This window comes from Mandrillus leucophaeus, unplaced genomic scaffold (genome assembly GCF_000951045.1).
Source record: "Mandrillus leucophaeus isolate KB7577 unplaced genomic scaffold, Mleu.le_1.0 Scaffold943, whole genome shotgun sequence".
NCBI lineage: Eukaryota > Metazoa > Chordata > Mammalia > Primates > Cercopithecidae > Mandrillus > Mandrillus leucophaeus.
This window is the reverse complement of record NW_012110286.1, coordinates 935,191-955,466: the sequence shown is the minus strand read 5'-3', so window position 1 is coordinate 955,466 and position 20,276 is coordinate 935,191.

The following is a 20,276-nucleotide window of genomic DNA, read 5'->3' as shown; positions in this document are numbered from 1 at the left end:
GTAAGCCGAGATCAGGCCACTGCACTCCAGCCTGGGGGACACAGCAAGACTCCGTCTCAAAATGAAACGAAATGAAATAAAATAAAATAAAATAAAATAAAATAAAATAATTGTTGAGCCCAGAGAATTTTAAAACTTAATCACAAAGCTAGTATTATATACTCTCATTTTTTTTTTAATCTTAGAAGAGTAAGTCACAGAATTACTTTTCTTCTTTTGCTACTGTTGTTGTGAGAGGGGATCACGTGTTTTGATGTGCTACTGTTTATGGCCATCAAATTCAATAACTCATAAGGTCAACCAACATATACAATACGAAAATCAAGTAGTGTGGTGGTTCCCTCCCTTCTCCCCCAACTTAGCACAAAAATACTAGAGAATGCATTTTAGTTCCTTCATCTGTGTTATGTCAGGCTTAGCTTAAGCTCTGTATTCCTTGTGAGCCATGGTTAATGTATGCATGCCATATATAAATGTTTTGCACAGAGAATATCTCATTTCCATAGAAGTTTGGTTCAATGTTTCTGAATGTGTCTGATGACTGAATTGTGTCCTTAGTAAGAAATTGATTATGCAAGGTAAACTTTAGCTTAATTAAACAGTATCCTAATTGTAATTGTATAATCTATTAGATGACACACAGAAGAAAAATTAATGAATTATTAATAAAGGCTAATTATTTTATTCTATATTTTACTTCTTCAACCCTGTACTTCAAAATGACAATAGAGGAACTGAAGAGGAAATTGTTAGACAAGTAGAATTGAAAATTCTACATGTAATTTATACAAAGGTATCAACACTTTCAGAATATTGTCATCAGAGAATCCAGAGTCACCCAACAGGTTATTTGCCTTCATTGTCATCATCACTTTTTTTTTATTAACAAATTCTCTCCTTTAGTCATACTGAAAGCATCTTTCTTGAAAACCTACTGTATGTGAACATTATGTTAGATGCTACAGTTCTAGCTGTGAATAGAAAGCCATAGTCTCAGCCCTCATAGGGATTTCATTTCATCAGAAGAGCCATATTATCAAACTAATAACTTGAGAACTTATTCACTTACCATCATTTCTAATGAACACCACCAGAAGAACATATAATGGGAGGATCTGATTCATTCAAGGAATCAGAATTTCTTTGAGAAAGTGATATCTGAGGTCAACTATGAATTATGATTAGGACTTATCTGGGGTGAAGTGGGAAGAGTCCATCAGCAAAACAGCCTACCAAAACCTTCAGTCAGGAAGGATCATGGCATTTTCATAGAGTGGAAGGAATGACAGTACAGCAAGGCTAAATGAAAGAACTAAAAGAGGAAGCTGATAAAAAAAAAGTATCAACTGGTTAGGCTCTAGTAAGAATTTGCTATCTGAACAAAAGAAATGAGACTTACTCTGACATGCATAAAACATACAGAATGTATTATTCTACTGTCAAGAAAAGAGGTGAAGTCAAAATTCCCTTACCACTAAATCCCAAGTTAATAAAACAATTTCTAATAACAACATCTTACATGGGCCTCATCATTGCACTCATTTAATGAATTATTTTCAACTTAATGGGCATAAACTTCAGCAAGTAATTACCTGCTCACTGTCCAAAACAACAAGCCTTTTAGTAGTGTACATAATTTGAGAGGCTGAAGTCAGGACAATTAACATATGAATCCATAATTGGGGAGGAGAGCTGAGGAAGATGATGGAATAGCTCTCTTCAGGGATTGCCTCTGTCCACAGAAAGATCAATTTGAACAACTATCCATGCATGAAAGTACCTTCAAAATGGCTAAGGAAACCAGGTGAGAGATTACAGTGCTTGATTATAGCATAATAATAAGAAAAGATGCATCAAAGAGAGTAGAAAGAATGATTTTATATTATTTGCATTACCCACACACCCTCACCAACCCTAGGCACATAGCACAGAGAGATACCATCTGCTTGTGAGAAAGAGAAAGAAATGAGTATATAATTTTTCACTGATGCCTAACATCACAGTCAATTCAAACAAGACTATCCCAATACATACTATAATCAAACTGTTAAAGAGCAAAGACAAAGAGAGGATCCTGAAATCAAGAGAAAAGGAACAAATAACATGTAAAGAAGTTTCAGTACACCTAGCAGCAGACTTCTCAGCATAAAACTTACAGGTCAGGAAGTAGTGGGATGATTCAAAATACTGAAAGAAAAAATATTATTAACCAAGAATATTGTACCCAGAAAAGCTGCCCTTCGGAAATGAAGACAATATAAAAACTCCCAACCAAAGAAAAACTAAATGAGTTCATCACCACCAGACCTGTCTTACAAGAAATGATAAAATGAGTTCATCAAGCTGAAAGAAAAGGGTATTAATGAGTAACACAAAAGTATCTGAAAGTATAAAACTTACTGGCAAAAGTAAGTACGCAGTCAAATTTTGCATACTCTAATACTATAATGGTGGTGTGCAAATTATTTATATCTGTAGTATGAAGGTTAAAAGCTAAAAGTAGTAAAAATAATAGCTACAATATTAACTAAGGGATATGGAATATAAAAAGATGTAAACTGTAACATCAAAAATTCAAAATCAAAGAGGATGGAGTGAAAGTGTAGAGTTTTGTGTGTGCGTGTGAGATCAAAGGTAAGTTGTTAGCTTAAAATAACCTTCATAAGATTTTTGGTCAACCTTTTGGGACCCACAAGACAAAAACTCATAATAGAGAAATTAAAAATAGAATTAAAGGAATCAAAACATACTACCAGCAAAAAAATCACTTAATCACAAAGAAAGATAGTAAGAGAGGAAGAAAAGATCTACAAAAAGAAAGGCAATTAACAAAATGGAAATAATAAGTCCTAACTCAATAATTAGTCCTAATAATAAGTCCTAACTCAATAATTACCTTGAATGTGAATTGATTAAATTCTACAATCAAAAGACACAGAATGGATAAATGATACAAAACCAAAACCCAATTATATGCTACCTAAAAGAGATTCACTTCACCTATAAGGACACACAGTGAAGAGATCTAAAAACATATTCTTCACAAATGGAAACTAAAGGAAAGTAAAAGTTACTATGCTTACATCAGATCAAATAGACATTAAGACAAAAACTGTAAAAAGTGCCAAGAAAGTCACTATATAATGATAAAAAATTCAACAAGAGGATACAACAATTGTAAATATATATGCACCCAACATCAGAGCAGCTAAATATATAAAGCAAATATTAATAGTTTTGAAGGAAGACATAGACTACAATACAACAATAATAAGGAACTTCACTGTCAGCGTGGATGGAGCATCCAGACAGAAAATCCAAAAGGAAACATTGGATTTAGACTACACTCTAGACCAACTGGACCTATCAGACATAAAAAAGAACATCCTACCCAACAGTTGTAGAATACACCTTCTTCTCAACGGAACATAGAACATTCTCCAAAATAGATTAGATAATATGTTAGGCCATAAAACAAGTCATGTCAAATTTAACAAGGTTGATATAATATCAAGTATCTTTTCTGATAACAATAGTATACAACAAGAAATCAATAATGAGAAATTTGCAAAATTTACAAATTCACAGAAATTAAACAACATGTTCTTGAACAACCAATGAGTCAATAAAAAAATTAAAAATTTCTTAAGACAAATATAAATGGAAACTTATGAGACACAGCAGAAACTTATGAGACACTTTTTATTGATAAAGAGTTTTTATCAATAAATATCAATATCAAAAAAGAGAAAGATTTCAAATAAACTATGTTGCACCTTAAGAAACTAGAGAAACAATAGCTAACTCAAAATTACTCAAAGGAAGGAAATAATAAAGATAGAGGAGAAATTAAAAATAATGGAAACTAGAAAAAAAGCAGTAGAAAAGATGAATAAAGTAAACAGTTGATTTTTTAAAAAGATAAGCAAATTTAACAAGCCTTTCACTAGACCAAACGAAAAAAGAGAGAACACTCAGAATCAGAGATGAAAAAGGAGACATTACAACTGATACCACAGAAATAAAAAGGATCATAGGACATTATTGTGAACAATTACCAACAGATTGGGTAATCTAGAAGAAACGGATAAATTCTTGGACATATACCACCTAGCAAGATTATGTTATGAAGAAAGAAAATCTCAACAGATCAATAATGAGTAAGGAGATTGAAACACCCATAAAAAGCCTCCCATAACAGAAAAGTCCATTCCTCACTGCTGAATTCTGCCAAACATTGAAACAATAACTAGCACCAATTCTTCCCAAACTCTTCAAAAAAATTGAAGAAGAGAGAATCCTTCCAAACTCATTTTATAAAGTAAACATTACCTTGATTCCAAAACCAGAAAAAAACAGAACAACAACAACAAAAAACCATAGGTCAATATCTCTGATGAATACAGATGCAAAATCCTCAACAAAACACCAGTACATTAAAAAGATTATTCATCATGATCAAGTGGGATTCATTCTAAGGATGAAAGGATGGTTCAACTTAAGCAAATCGAAAGACATGATACATCACATTAATGGAAATAAGGACAAAAACCATATGATTTCCATTGATGCAGAAAAAACATTTGACAAAATTCAACATTCCTTCACTTAAAAAAAAATCTCAAAAAATTAGATATTAAAGGAATGTACCACAACACAATAAACACCATATACAAAAAAATCTACATCTAATATTACACTAAAAGGGGGAAATTGAAATGTTTTTCTCTAAGGTTAGAAACAAGAAAAGGACTCCCGACCTGCCTCTTCTATTCAACATAATACTGGAAATTCTAGCCAGAGCAGTTAGGCCAGAGAAAGAGATAAAAGGGATAAAAGACATCCAGATTGAAAAGGAGGAAGTTAAATTATCTGTTCTTGTAGAAGGTGTAATTTTATATGTAGAGAACCCTAAAGACTCCATTAAAACACTATTACAACTAATAAACAAATTCAGTAAAATTGCACGATACAAAATTAACATGCAAAAACAATTAACATGTTTATACATGAAAGTAAACTATCTGAAAAATAAATCAAGCAATCTCATTTATAATAGCTCAAAAGTAAAAATGAAATGCTTAGAAATACCTTAGCCAAAGAAATGAAAGTGCTACACTAAAAGATAGAAAACATTGATGAAAGAAATTGAAAAAGAAAAATAAATGGAAAGATATCCCAGGTTCACGGAGTGGAAGAATTGATATAGTTAAATGTCTACACTATCCAAAGTGATCTACAGACTTAATGCAATGTCCATTGAAATAGAAATGTTATTCTTCACAGAAACAGAATTCCAAATTCATAAGGAATCCCAAAAGACCTTGAATAGCCAAAGAAGTCTTGTGCAAAAAGAACAAAGCTGGAGGCATTACTCTACCTGCCTTCAAAATTCACTAAAAAGCTATAATAGTACCAAATACAATAACCAATAACAGTACAGCTTTCTGACAGTACCAAAACAGCATAGCATAATTAAAAAAAAAAAAAAAAAAAAAAAAACAGACACAGAAATTAATGGAACAGAAGTACCAAGATCAATAGTGCCACAAGCACACAATGGGAAAGGATGATTTCTTCAAAAAATGGTGTTGAGAAAATGAATACCTACAAGCAAAAAATAGACTTTTATCCCACATCACATCAAAAAATCAACTGAAAATGGATTACAGACTACAGACTTAAATGTGAGAATCAAAACTATGAAACTGCCAAAAGAAAATATACAGTGAAAACTCCACGACATTTGGTCTGGGAAATTATTTTATTTTCTGGATATGATCTCAAAAAGGACAGGCAACAAAATAAAAAGTAGACAAATGGGATTTAAAAGCTGTACAGCAAAACAATCAACAGAGTTTGAGAACTCCTACATAATAGTAGAAATTATTTGCAAACTATATGTCTGATAAGGGAATATCCAAAATATATAGGAAACTCAACTCAATCACAAGAAATCAAGTAACCCAATTAATAAATGAACAAAAGACCTGAGCATAGATCTATTTCTTTCTTTTCTTTTCTTTTTTTCTTTTTCTTTTTCTTTCTTTTTTTTTTTTTTTTGGAGACAGAGTTTCATTCTTGTTGCCAAGACTGGAGTGGAATGGCGTGATCTCAGCTCATGGCAACCTCCGCCTCCTGGATTCAAGCGATTCTCCTGCTTCGGCCTCCTGAGTAGCTATGATTACACGCATGCGCCATCATGCCCAACTAATTTTTGTATTTTTAGTAGAGATAGGGTTCCTCCATGTTGGTCAGGCTGGTTTCTGGTTCCTGACCTCAGCTGATTCGCCCACTTTGGCCTCTGAAAGTGCTGGGATTACAGGCGTGAGCCACAGTGCCCAGCCAGAGATCTGTTTCTTAAAGGAAGACATACAAATGACCAAGAGATATATGAAAAAAATGCTCAACATCACTAATCAAAATCTCAACGAGTTATACTCTCACATCTGTTAGAATGAGTATTATTTTATTTTTTTTAAAGTTAACAAAAGTTGCAAAGATGTAAAGAAAGGGGAACCCTGCCACTCTGTAGGTGAGAATGTAAATTAGTTATAACCATTATGTAAAACTTTATGGAGGTTTCTCAGAAAATTAAAAGTAGAACTACATTTTGATACAACAATCCCATTGCTTTGAATATATACCCAAAAGAAATAAAATCAGTGAAAGAAATGTCTGCACTCTGATGTCTATCACAGCATTATTCATGATAGCCAAGATACGGAATCAGTCCATCAGCAGATGAACGGATAAACAAATGTGGTGTATATACAAAATGCAACATTATTTAGCCATAATAAAGAATTTCGTGTCATTCACTACAACATGGATGAACCTGGAAGACATTAGGTTAAGTGAAATAATCCAGGCACTTAAAGGCAAATACTACATGATTTCACTCATATGTGGGATATTAATAAGTTGATCTCAGGAAGTAGTGAATACAGTGGTGGTTACCAGAGGTTGGGGCATTTATGCAGGGAGGGAGGGTTAGAGAGATGTTGGTCAAACGATATGTATTTATAGTTAGGTGGGAGGAATAATTTCAAGACATTTATTGTACCGTATGGTGACTATGGTTAATGGCAACATATTGTACTCTTGACAAATGCTAAGAGAATGGATATTAGGTGTTACCATCACAGAAATGATACCCAAGTAAGGTAGTGTATTTGTTAATTACCTAGATTTATCCATTCCACAATGTATATGTATTTCAAAACATCATATTGTACACAATAAGTACATAAAATTTAATATATCAATTTGAATAAATTTTTTAAAATAAATAAATCCAGCATTGAATTCTGAAGACTGGCAGAATTTATCTGTCATCAAAATCTTAACATAGGGATGGCTTCTTGACAAAAGGACTTTCTAGATTACTTTTCAGTGATAACAAGTTTTTTGGTTTTGTTTTGCTTTTTTAATTGACAAATAAAATTATATATATTTATCATGCACAACATGATATTCCAAAACACATCTATCAGAATGACCAAACCAAAGCAACCAACATGTACATTTCCTCATGTAGTTGTTGTGAGAACACATAAAACGTACTCTCTTATTATTTTTCAAGAATAAAATACAGCATTATGGTCTCCATGTTTTACGATCTATCCCTTGAATTTGTTTTTACTATTAATTGAAATTTTCCAAGCTTTGACCAACATCTCCCCAATCTGCTCCCCTACCACTACCTTATCTCCTGATGATCACTGTTTTACTTTCTACTTCTTAAGATCAACTTTTTTAGATTACATATATGAATGAGATAATGAAGTATTTGTTTTTACATGCCTGACTTATTTCACATAATATAATGTCTTCCAGGTTCACCCATGTTGTTGCAAATGACAAGATCTTTCTTTTTTATGGCTGAATAATGTTCCATTGTGTAGATATACCATATTTGCCTTATCCATTTCTCTGTTGATGGACTGTTAGGTTGATTCTATATCTTGGCTGTTGTGAATAATACTGCAATAAACATAGGGGTGCAGATATTTCTTTGACATACTGAGTTCATTTCCTTTGACTATATATCCTCAAATGGGATGGCTGGATCATGTGGTAGTTCTATTTTTTTTCTTGGCAGGAACCTCCAAAAAGTTTTCCATAATGGATATACTAATTTACATTCCCATCAACAATGCATATTCCTTTTTCTCTGCATCCTCTTCAATTCTTATTATCATCTCTTTTTCATTATGGTTTAATTTGCATTTCTCTGAATATTAATGATGTTGGACATTTTCTCATATATCTGTTTTACATTTATGTTTTCCTTTTAAAAATATCTATGCAGGTATTTGCCCATTTTATAATCAAGCTATTTGTTTACTTGCTATTGAGTTGTCTGAATTTTTACATATTTTTCATATTACTTCCTTATCATATATGTGGTTTGCAAATATTTCTTCTTTACTCTGGTGATTTTTTTTTTTTTTTTTTTTAGCTCATGTCATCCTATTTGTGTATTTTTGCTTTTGTTGCTATTGGGATTATAGCCAGAAAATCATTGCCCAGACCGACAACATAGAGCTGTTATCCATTGGATTTTTTGGTGGTAGTTTTATAACTTCAAGCTTTACATTTAAGTCTTTAATTGGTTTTGAGTTGATTTTCATATACAGTGTGAGATAAGAGTCTTCTGCATGTAGATATATGGTTTTCTCAACATGACGTATTGAAGAAATTGTCTTTTCTCCATTGTGTGTTCTTAACTCCTTTGTCAAAATTCAGTTAGTATAAATGTGTGGATTTATTTCTGGGCTCTTTACTTTGTTTCACTTGTATGTGTGTTTGTTTCTATACAAGTATCACATTGTTTTAATTACCATAGCTTTGTAGCATATTTTGAAGTCAGGTAATATGATGCCTTCAGCTTTGTTCTTCTTGCTCAAGATTTCTTTGACTGTTTGAGATTTTCAGCGAAAACATTTTGTATAAGGGGGGCTAATTATTCTCTGTAAGAAAAATGAGGTAGAGGAATGCACAGGCGCATGCTGATGGTGCTCTGCTGAGTGATGACAGGGTACAGTTGAAACATGGAGAATGAATAAAGGCAAGGTAGGTGTGGCTGGGTAGAGAGAGAGAAAGATTTTGAGGCACAATTATGCTACTTACAATCAGGGACTCAGAAAGTTAGGCTATACATTAGCTTAGAAGAGATAAAAGTTGATATGTTTAACGGGAGGATAAGAAAGAAGCAACATTTTTGAATAAGTGACAGCTAAGAGCCTACAGGTAAGGATAGAATGTCACTGTGTTGGTTGTGCATGACAAGCACCATCTTTTCAAGAGTTTTAAAGATAATGATCATCAACCACATTCAGTTTTTAACAAAGGCAAAACCCTCAATGTGTCTATGAATTCTGCTAAGGACACACCAGGTTGATGGTAATGACAATTGTCTTATACATTTATGATTCTTTAAAGTTCACAAAGTACTTTTATCTACATTATTTTAATTGGTAAGGGTTTCTGTCCCTCATGGGTAAAAACAAGAAGATATGCAAGTCCTGGAAAACCTTTTTATATATATTACTGACATATAAAAATAATAAAAGAAGACACTACCTGAAATTTTATCCGAGCTGAGCTGTGCATTTTTCTATGCCTTATTGCCTTTTATATTTCTTTTCAAATGAGCATGAGCATAATACTTATGGTGGAAAATTATTTGTTGTTCAAGAAATCAAAATAAAGTTTATCATATATTTTTATTTCATATTTTAATTATTTTTTCTTCACACAATTATATACTGGTGTTTTGTTTGCTTTGCCCAGATGGCAAATGCACCATTAAGTTTATCCAGCCTGAATTAATTATCTTTTTATAGTAGAAGAAAATCCTTTCCTTTTGACAAGTAAGATGTTTGTGCTGTGACAGCTTTTACACACAGCATTATTAATAGCAATGCTTTAAACATCTCATCTGAAAAGAAATCCACTCTTATCAATATAGTGTAAGCTCTTGGTGTTCTAGATTTTATTAAATGAGTGAAAAGCACAGACTTGTTATCCATGCTACAGCATAATAAGAAAAATATCATGCTTTCTATGAGACACTCAATTCAAAATAGCAAACATAAGGCAGTACTCTTTTAAATGCTTGTTGTCTTTGCTGGTCATTTTTTCCTGATTCTTCAATACTTCACACGTTAAAAATCTGGAGACCAGCAACACTTCTCTCCCTGGAAACACAGTTAACATGCAGCCACACACTTCATCTAAATGGCCACAGTGATGCTGCTCCCTGTTTTCCATTGAATGGCTTTCTGACAGATGATATGGCCATTATAAAAGGGATTTTTTGTCTTTAGTAGGAGAGAGTATGTTTGCAACACAGAGATACCCTTTTCCCTCACAGACAGGTCTTTGTAACTCTAAGCCAGAAAAGGTAAGATGAAGTATAACCCCTTGTCACCATGATGAGATTACAGCTCTCTGGAGTACGTCACTGGACTTCAGACGTTCCCTATTTGAAGGAACTTGGTTTCTCATAAGGCCACTGTTTCTCGGCAGTGCCAACTTGTTTCTAAGAATTTAGTTTTCTTTTTAGTCATCTTTAGTTTTACTTACAATAATAAAGATAAAATATGTTCAAAGGAACACATATTTACAAGTTCTGGCACCAAGGTCCAGCAGCAGAACTCCCAGGGGCAGGCTTCAAGGAAATGCATTGTTTGTACAGAATTTAGAAACAATAATGAAACTGAGTAAACATCTGTCTGCCTTTATGATGACTACATCAACAATTACTATGTGTAAACAATACCCACGGTAAAACACTCTTCTCTAAAAACATTTCTTTGGTCTAAATTTTAAACAATTGCTCAGGTTTTGGTTGTTCTTCATAGCACACATATAATCTTCTAACTAGCACATATTTATTATGTCTCCTTCAAAAAACACTGTACTCTACATGGATGTTATTTTACAGACCTTGGTTATGCAGGTAGCCCATCAACTCTAGTGGGCTCAGTTGACAGTGACTTCTAGGGTTCAGACTTCTTCACACCAGCTTTGGGCGCAGATGGTACTATTTTGACTGCTCTGGTCCTACATAGTCTTGTGTTTAAACAGGTTGAAATAAGCAGTGACAGTCTAATGATGGTAAGGATGATAGCCTAATGATGGTAAGGATGAAAATTACCTCAATTTTGTTTTTTTCTGTGACTGCTTGGGATTTTGATTTGTGTTTCACATGGAAAATGGTGAGAAGGAGAGGGCAAATTTTGATGTGCAATGGTTTAGCATGCTCAAACTTTATTTTACCCCCAAAATAGTTTATTGAATATAATTAGTATCTTTGACTTTGAAATTTGTTCTTTTTAAATTGTTGCTTGCTTTAAAATTAAAAAGAAAGAATATAAAATGTTACATCAGTGGTACAGTTTAGTAGTTATCTAAATTGCATCTTTTGCAGATGTTTTAGTGTTGCTAAATTTATTTACTAGTTACTGGTAAGTTATTTACATGAAACATTATTTTATCAGATTGCTACTAAAGGATAAAAGTCTAAACTGTTATGGTGGTATAAATAATTTAAAAAGTTGTGCTTTCTGTCCTCCATAAACTTGTAAGAACTTACAATTTTTGTACTAGTTTTGTAAAACTAAATAGTACAACTGATTCATAATTATTCTGAATTTTGTAAAGAAATTTACATGCGGAATCCATATCAACATGCAGCTATATTGATGGTGAGGAAAAGATAAGGGAAGAGGGAGGTATTAGCAAAATTAAGAATCATAAATTCTTGGATACATACATCCTCCCAAGACAGAACCAGGAAGAAATTGAATCCCTTAACAGACCAATAACAAAGATCCAAAATTGAATCAGTAATTAATAGCCTACCAACCAAAAAAGCCCAGGACCAGACCAATTCACAGCTGAGTTCTTCCAGATGTACAAATCTGGTAGAACCAAAAAAGAGCTGATACCATTCCTACTGAAGCTATTACAAAAAACTGATGGATTCCTCCTCAAATCATTCTATGAGGCTAGCATCATCCTGATGCCAAAACCTGACAGAGACATAGAAAAAAAAAAAAAAGAAAGAAAAAGAAAAAGAAAACTTCAGGCCAGCATCCTTAATGAACATGGGTGCAAAAATCTCAACAAAATACTAGCAAGACAAATCTAGCAGCACATCTAAAAGCTAGTCCACCACGATCAAGTAGGCTTTATCCCTGGGATGCAAGATAGGTTCAACATAAGCAAATCAATAAATATCATTCATCACATAAACAGAACTAAAGACAAAACCACGTGATTATCTCAGTAGATGCAGAAAAAGCTTTTGGTAAAATTCAACATCCCTTCATGTTAAAAACCCTCAATAAACTAGGCATTGAAGGAACATACTTCAAAATAATAAGAGCCATCTATGACAAACCCACAGCCAACATCACACTGAATGGGCAAAAGCTAAAAGCATTTCCCTTGAAAACTGGAACAAGACAAGGATATCCACTTTCACCATTCTTATTCAACATAGTATTGGAAGTCTTGGCCAGAGCAAACATGCAAGAGAAAGAAATAAAAGGAATCCAAATGGGAAGAGAGAAAGTAAAAGTATCCCTGTTTGCAGATGACATGATTCCATATCTAGAAAACCCCATCGTCTCTGCCCAAAAGCTCCTGGAAATGGTAAGCAACTTCAACAAAGCGTCAGGATACAAAATTAATGTACAAACATCTGTAGCATTCCTACATGCTAATAGCACCCAAGCCAAGAGCCAAATCAGGAATGCAGTCCCATTCACAATTGCCATGAAACGTATAAAATATTTAGGAATACTAGCCAGGAGGTGAAAGATCTTTATAGTACGAATTACAAAACATTGCTTAAAGAAATCAGAGATGACATAAACAAATGAGAGAACATTCTATGCTCATGAATAGGAAGCATAAATATCATTAAAATGACCATAGTGCCCAAAGCAATTTAAAGACTCAATGCTATTCTTGTCAAACTACCAATGACATTCTTCACAGAGCTGGAAAAAAAAAAACTATTTTATAATTCATACAGAACCAAATCAGAGCCTGAATAGCCTAGGCAATCCTAAGCAAAAAGAATGAAGCTGGAGTAATCACATTGCCTGGCTTCAAACTGTAGTACAAGGCTACAGTAACCAAAATAGCCTGGTACTGGTTCAAAAGCAGACAAGTAGACAAATAGAACAGAATAGAGAGCCCAGAAATAAAGCTACACACCTACCATCATCTGATCTTTGACAAAGCTGACAAAAGCAAGAATGGAGAAAGGATTCTCTATTCAATAAATGGTGCTGGGACAACTGACTAGCTATATGCAGAAGATTGAAACTGGACCCCTTCCTTATACCATATACAAAATTTAACTCAAGATGGATTAAAGACTTAAATATAAAATCTAAAACTATAAAAGTCCTCGAAGGTAACCTAGGAAATATTAATACCATTTGGACATAGGAACTGGCAACAATTTCATGATGAAAATGCCAAAAGCAATTGCCACAAAGGCAAAAAATTGGACTAATGGAATTTAATTAAACTAAAGAGCTTCTGCAAAGAAAAAAACAAACAAACAAATGAACAACAACAACAAACAACCCTATCAATAAATGGGAAACCTACAGAATGAGAGGAAATATTTGGAAACTATACATCAGACAAATATCTAATATCCAGAATCTACAAGGAACTTAAACAAGTTTATAAGAAAAAACAAACAAAAAACAAACAAAAAACAATTCCATTAAAAAGTGAGCAAAGCACATGAAGAGACACTTTTCAAAAGAAGACATACATGCTGCCAATAAGCATATCAACATTAGTAATCTTAGAGAAATGCAAATCAAAAGCACAATGAGATACTGTTTCATACCAGTCAGAATGGCTATGATTAAAAAGTCAAAAAATAACACATGCTGGCAAAGTTGTAGAGAAAAGGGAACACTTTATATACTGTTGGTGAGAGTTCAACATTGTAGAAAGCAGTATGATGAATCCTCAAAGAGCTAAAAGCAGAACTACCCTTCAACTCAGCAATTCTACTACTGACCCTCAGGGAGTTTCTAACCCTCTATATACCTAGAGGAATATAAATCATTCTACCATAAAGATACATGCACACATATGTTCATCGCAGAACTAGTCACAATATCAAAGACATGCGATGGGCAACCTAAATGCCCATCAACAGTATAGTGGTTAAAGAAAATTTGGTACATATACACCATGTAATATGCAGCCATAAAAAAGAATAAGGTCATGTCATTTGCAGGAACATGGATGGAACTGGAGGCCATCTTCATTAGCAAACTAAAGCAGGAACAAAAAGCCAAATACTGCATGTTCTCACTGATAAGTAAGCTAAATAATGAGAACACATGGACAGTAAGAAGAGAACAACAGACACGGAGGCCTACTTGAGGGTGGAGGATGGGAGAAGGGAGAGGTTCAGGAAAAAAACAAACAAACGGGGAAAAAACAAAAAACTGTTGGGTTGTAGTCTTAGTACCCGGGTGACAAAGTAATCTGTACACCAGACCCCTGAGTCATACATTTACCTAATTAACAAACTTCACATGTACCCCTGAACCTATAATTAAAGATTTTTAAAATTTAAAAAAAAATATAGAAATAAAAATAAACTAAAAAAATATATTAACAATATTTTTAAATAATGGAAAAGAGAAAGACACTACTAAAGACCAAGTAAGATTAGACCAAAGCGTTAATAGACTTGGGCAAGACCAAGACTTTATTAAAGAAGAGTAGACGAGTGATAATTTAATCAATTTTTCTATCACTAATTGTCCACAACTGCTTCCAGGTAACTTGAGAATTAATCTAATTAGGAAAAAAATGAATCTCTTCTCAATAAAGATAGACCTCCCTTCAAAATCCAAGGAGAGGGAAAAGGGGGCAAAGGAAGCAGTCAGTATTGATGATGTTACAATGTTAAAAATTTTACTGAATGGTGAAAAGGGTTGAGAACGTGGGTATTTTATTCAAAATCCATTTTTTTTTATTTTCCTTTTGCTTCAGACTTTACAGTTCATAAGGTAAAAATTGAAATGCACAGCTTTACAACTAGCTGAATAGTTATAGTTATTGAAATAGTCTTTGAAAACATAGTTGAAAATATATCTCAACGTCCCTAAAAATGAGGTATCCAAACATTATTTTAGAAAAAAAATTTTATCAATGAGGAAAATATTGGAACTGGGACCGAAACTCCAAATAACTGTCGATAAAGTCCATGGAGAAGTAATAAGTAGAGAAATAAAAAGAGAAAATTTCTAGGGAAATGTATTATATCCACATAAGTCCATATAGTGTATCCACATAAAAAAATGTTCTGCTATTTTCTAAGGATGCATATGTGGCTGAGCTTGTATAATTATAGTCACATTTGCTTAACGATGGGGATATTTCCTTTTTTTATTATTATTATACTTTAAGTTCTGGGGTACATGTGCATAACATGCAGGTTTGTTACATAGGTATACATGTGCCATGTTGGTTTGCTGCACCCATCAACTCATCATTTACATTAGGTGTTTCTCCTAATGCTATCCTTCCCCGAGCCCCCGACCCCCCAACAGGTCCAGTGTGTGATGTTTCTCTCCCTGTGTCCAAGTGTTCTCATTGTTCAACTCCCACTTATGAGTGAGAACATGAGGTTTGGTTTTCTGTCCTTGTGATAGTTTGCTGAGAATGATGGTTTCCAGTTTCAGCCATGTGTCCCTGCAAAGGACATAAACTCATCCTTTTTATGGCTGCATACTATTCTGTGGCGTATATGTGCCACATTTTCTTTATCCAGTCTATTATTGATGGACATTTGGGTTGGTTCCAAGTATTTGCTATTGTGAATTGTGCCACAAGAAACATATGTGTGCATGTGTCTTTATAGCAGCATGATTTATATTCCTTTGGGATCACTGGGTAAAATGGTATTTCTATTTCTAGATCCTTGAGGAATTGCCACACTGTCTTCCATAATGGTTGAACTAATTTACACTCCCACCAACAGTGTAAACTCGTTCCTATTTCTCCACATCCTCTCCAGTATCTGTTGTTTCCTGACTTTTTAATGATTGCCATTCTAACTGGTGTGAGATGGTATCTCATTGTGGTTTTGATTTGCATTTCTCTGATGACCAGTGAATATGTCTGTTGGCTGCATAAATGTCTTCTTTTGAGAAGAGTCTGTTCATATCCTTTGCCCACTTTTTGATGGGGTTGTTTGTTTTTTTCTTACAAATTTGTTTGAGTTCTTTGTAGATTCTGGATATTAGCCCTTTGTCAGATGGGTAGATTGCAAAAATTTTCTCCCATTCTGTAGGTTACCTGTTCACTCTGCTGATAGTTTCTTTTGCTGTGCAGAAGCTCTTTAGTTTAATTAGATCCTATTTTTCTATTTTGGCTTTGGTTGCCATTGCTTTTGGTGTTTTAGTCATGAAGTCTTCGCCCTTGCCTATGTACTGAATGGTATTGTCTAGGTTTTCTTCTAGGGTTTTTATGGTTTTAGGTCTTAAATTTAAGTCTTTAATCCATCTTAAGTTAATTTTTGTATAAGGTGTAAGGAAGGGATCCAGTTTCAGCTTCCTACATATGGCTAGCCAGTTTTCCCAGCACCATTTATTAAATAGATAATCCTTTCCAACTACGGGGATACTTTCTAAGAAATGCATCCTTAGACAATTTTGTCCTTGTGCTTACATTATATAGCCTATCGCTCCAAGGCTAGAAACTTGTACAGCGTGTTACTATACGGAACACTGTAGGCAAATGTAACACAATGGTAAGGATTTGTGTATCTATCTAAAAATAGAAAAGACATAGTAAAACTATGGCATACAGGATTTAAAAATGGTACACTTTTAAAGGGCAGCTCCATTATAATCTCATGGAGCCACCACCATGTATGTGGTTCATCTTTGACGGTAATGTTACGTGATGCATGACTCTATGGTGCTGCTAATGGAAAGAGTTCACTTTTTTTCTTTCACTAAGGTTTTTCACTTTCCAAACTTTTTATACAGATTTTGTATTTCTCCACTACCATAATCACCTCCCAAAGGCACTTTTAACCTGGAGTCTACAGATAACTAGTTTGTCCATACATAGGTTTCAGGGAGTTTATAATCCTCAGAAAATAAATAAAAGTTTGTGTAATAATGTGCTTACTTTATTCAGGAGAAGGTTCATAGTTTTAATCAGATTTTAAGAGTGTTCCAAGAACCAAAAAAGGTTTAAGAATGCCTCTTTAATAATCTTCACTTTTCCTGTTAAGTCAAGGGGTTAAGGAGTGTTGGATCTTGTAAATTATGTATATGTACTTGATGGTGCATCTTAGGGTCTTGTTAAAATGCAGATTCTGACTCAGTAGCTCCCAGGAGACATGATGCTGTTGATCCAGGGCTCACACTTTGAGCATCATAGGTGCAAAACTTTTAAAGTTTGACGTTAGAGAGCTTTTGCCTGTAAACTGTTCCAGTAAGCCACAACGATTACTGGAAGGATACCATCCAGAGAGACATGGGACTAGATGTGGTCTTAGTTATCTGATTATGGGCAAGTCACTCTAAGCTTATTTTCTTGAGTCTAAAAAGGCAGTAATCATATTATTGACTAGCAGGATTGTTACAAGTTACATGTCAACTGCATTTCTTGGTATAGAGTAACTACTAAACTTTTTTCCCAATTTCACTCTCTGAAGCACTTTCTGATTTTCTTTGCCTCTAATGAGGTGATTACTTAGGAATTACAATCAGCATAACTGAGAACGGTCCCAGGTTTAAAATGAGTACAGTATGACATATGCCAAGAGTTTCCTTAGGAAAGTTGCCACTTAGTAACTCCTGCTTCCAAGCAGAATTCGAGTTCCAGCCTTTTCTACCCATCAACTTTCACCAGTAGTCTGCCAATACAAGTTGGCTGTTTACTGCTCTTTTTGGTTTAGCTGCTCACTGTTTTGGGGAATGCTGCCTTTAAGCCAATATGACCACTGCATTCTCTCACTCTTATTCCAACTTCAACACTTATTTGTACCAGTTACATTGGTTGTCATCTTCTATAGTGAATACTGCAATATTCCCATATTTCTATTTTCTATCCCCAACTTAATTTTCAAGCAATTCTGTCTGCCAGATTTCACTTACCTCACTACAACAAAACTTCAATGCTTATCTAATTACCACTGCTGAATGTAACTGCTTAAATTATTTATATTAATTATTGATTTGATATATGACCTTGGTTACTCATCTTCTCACTTTGCCCTTCACAGATTTTCAAGAATCAAATATGTATAGGTTTGAATTGCATCACAACACTGAAGTGTCACATGGAGCTGGGGGCCTAAATGCTTTGGAACATGTCACGGTTATTCCTTCTTGTAGTCTAGGTCACTGCTGTTGCTAATGAATAATTTTATGTTCTCATCATTAAGCTACAAAGGCAGAACAATTTGATCACTACTTTATTTTATTAGAAAAGTACCAAGGTCATGATTAACATGGAACTTATATTAATGTGACCGACTATCAGAGTCTCATCATAGAGAAAGACTCAAAGCAGATGGTAGTAAACAAATGTGGTGGAAAACAAAGGTACTAATTGATAATTTTTCAGTTCTTGAAGTTGCCACTGGTATGAATAGATCCCAGAATAAAAATGGAGAGAAGACTGTTGTGTTATACTTGAAGACTAGGAGGCTCAAGGACACCAGCCAAGCATAATTCTTGTTTAACTCTCCCATTATCTCCTCATCTTGTTTATGTCAGGAACAACTTTAATAGAATGTCACTTGAAATCACTGAAATACAGACAGGTGCTGTAATTTACATTAGCGACAAAATGAATACCCTTTCCACAGGGACCCTTGAGTTAGCAAGTGCATCAGGGACAATGTATGTTGCCTCTGAACTCTCTCTGGAAGCCATAGCCATTACTTGGTGGATATCATCTAAGAGGAAGGTGACTTTTTTTTCGGAGACATCAATTAGAGTGTTCCCCTTTCCCTTTCTGAAGGGAGTTCTGGGTGCTGATCCAGGAAATAAAATGTTTCTGGTTTCTGGCACTATAGTGTCTCTGTCTGAAAAGGAAGGATTAGACTTATCTACTCAACCTCTAAGTTTTAGTTCTGCCTACAGGGTGTTCTGATGTCTGACGAGGCCTATGGCTGACTTCTGGAGTAGCGTATCCCCATGAGAAGAGCTCCCCAAATGCTTAACTACTCAGTGATAATTGAAGAAATCTGCATTACACTGGACCTGATGTATTTGGCTATTGGCAGCTACAGAGAAGAAAGTACAACAGAATTAAAGTCATTGATAGGACTTCAAAACGACCTTTTGAAGAACAAATATCTAGGAATGTAACTTCTTATAGAAAAATTATACCATTTTTAGTAACTCAATTATTGCTTTGATAAAGCAAGAATATAAATGTTGACTATGCCATTCAATGACAAGAATGAACCTGATGATTTTTAATTTGCCATAAATTGGGACTGTGGAATAACCTTTAATTTTAGAAGTAAGTAACTGAGATTTATGGAAACCATTGTTGGGATGACTAAGTGGATTTGCTGGGTGGCCAGCAAATTTCTACAACAAATTTACTGTCTATAGGTAACCTGCCATTGAGAACACTTTGCAAAATGCACAACTACAGCGGCCTTTTAGTATGATGGAATTTTCCACTTTTCAAGTCTAAATTGGTCAGAGCTCAGGGGAGGACAGCGTTGGGGGTAAAGGAGGCAGAGTCACACTTCAAGGGCCCACCTAATAAAGGGTCTGAGGACTCCAACAGTAGGCAGGCTTGTAATGGGCCCTGCCCCATTTTTTTCTACTCCCTTTAGGCATCATACCCTATCTTGGCTACCTCTTTTATATGATTCCTTTTGTGTATTGCAGTGGTTCTCAAACTTTAGCATGCATTCATTTCAATTGGAGGGATGATTAGAACACAGATTCCTGGATCACAAGCCCAGAAATTCTGCTTTCGAGTGTCTGAAGTAGGGAAAGGAACAGTAATTTGCATTTCTAATAAAATGATGTTGATACTGCTACCGAGAATTACTATTCTGTCTCCTCTGGAACACTTTCCTTTTGAACACTCATTACTTTGTTGTCATATCTGCCCTGCTCAATATTTTTCCTCCTTGCCCAGTTAGAGCTTCCATTTCAAGAGAACAAAACCCCAATCTCTCCAGGGTCATATGTATTAAGTGGCAGGTTAAGAATTTGAACTAA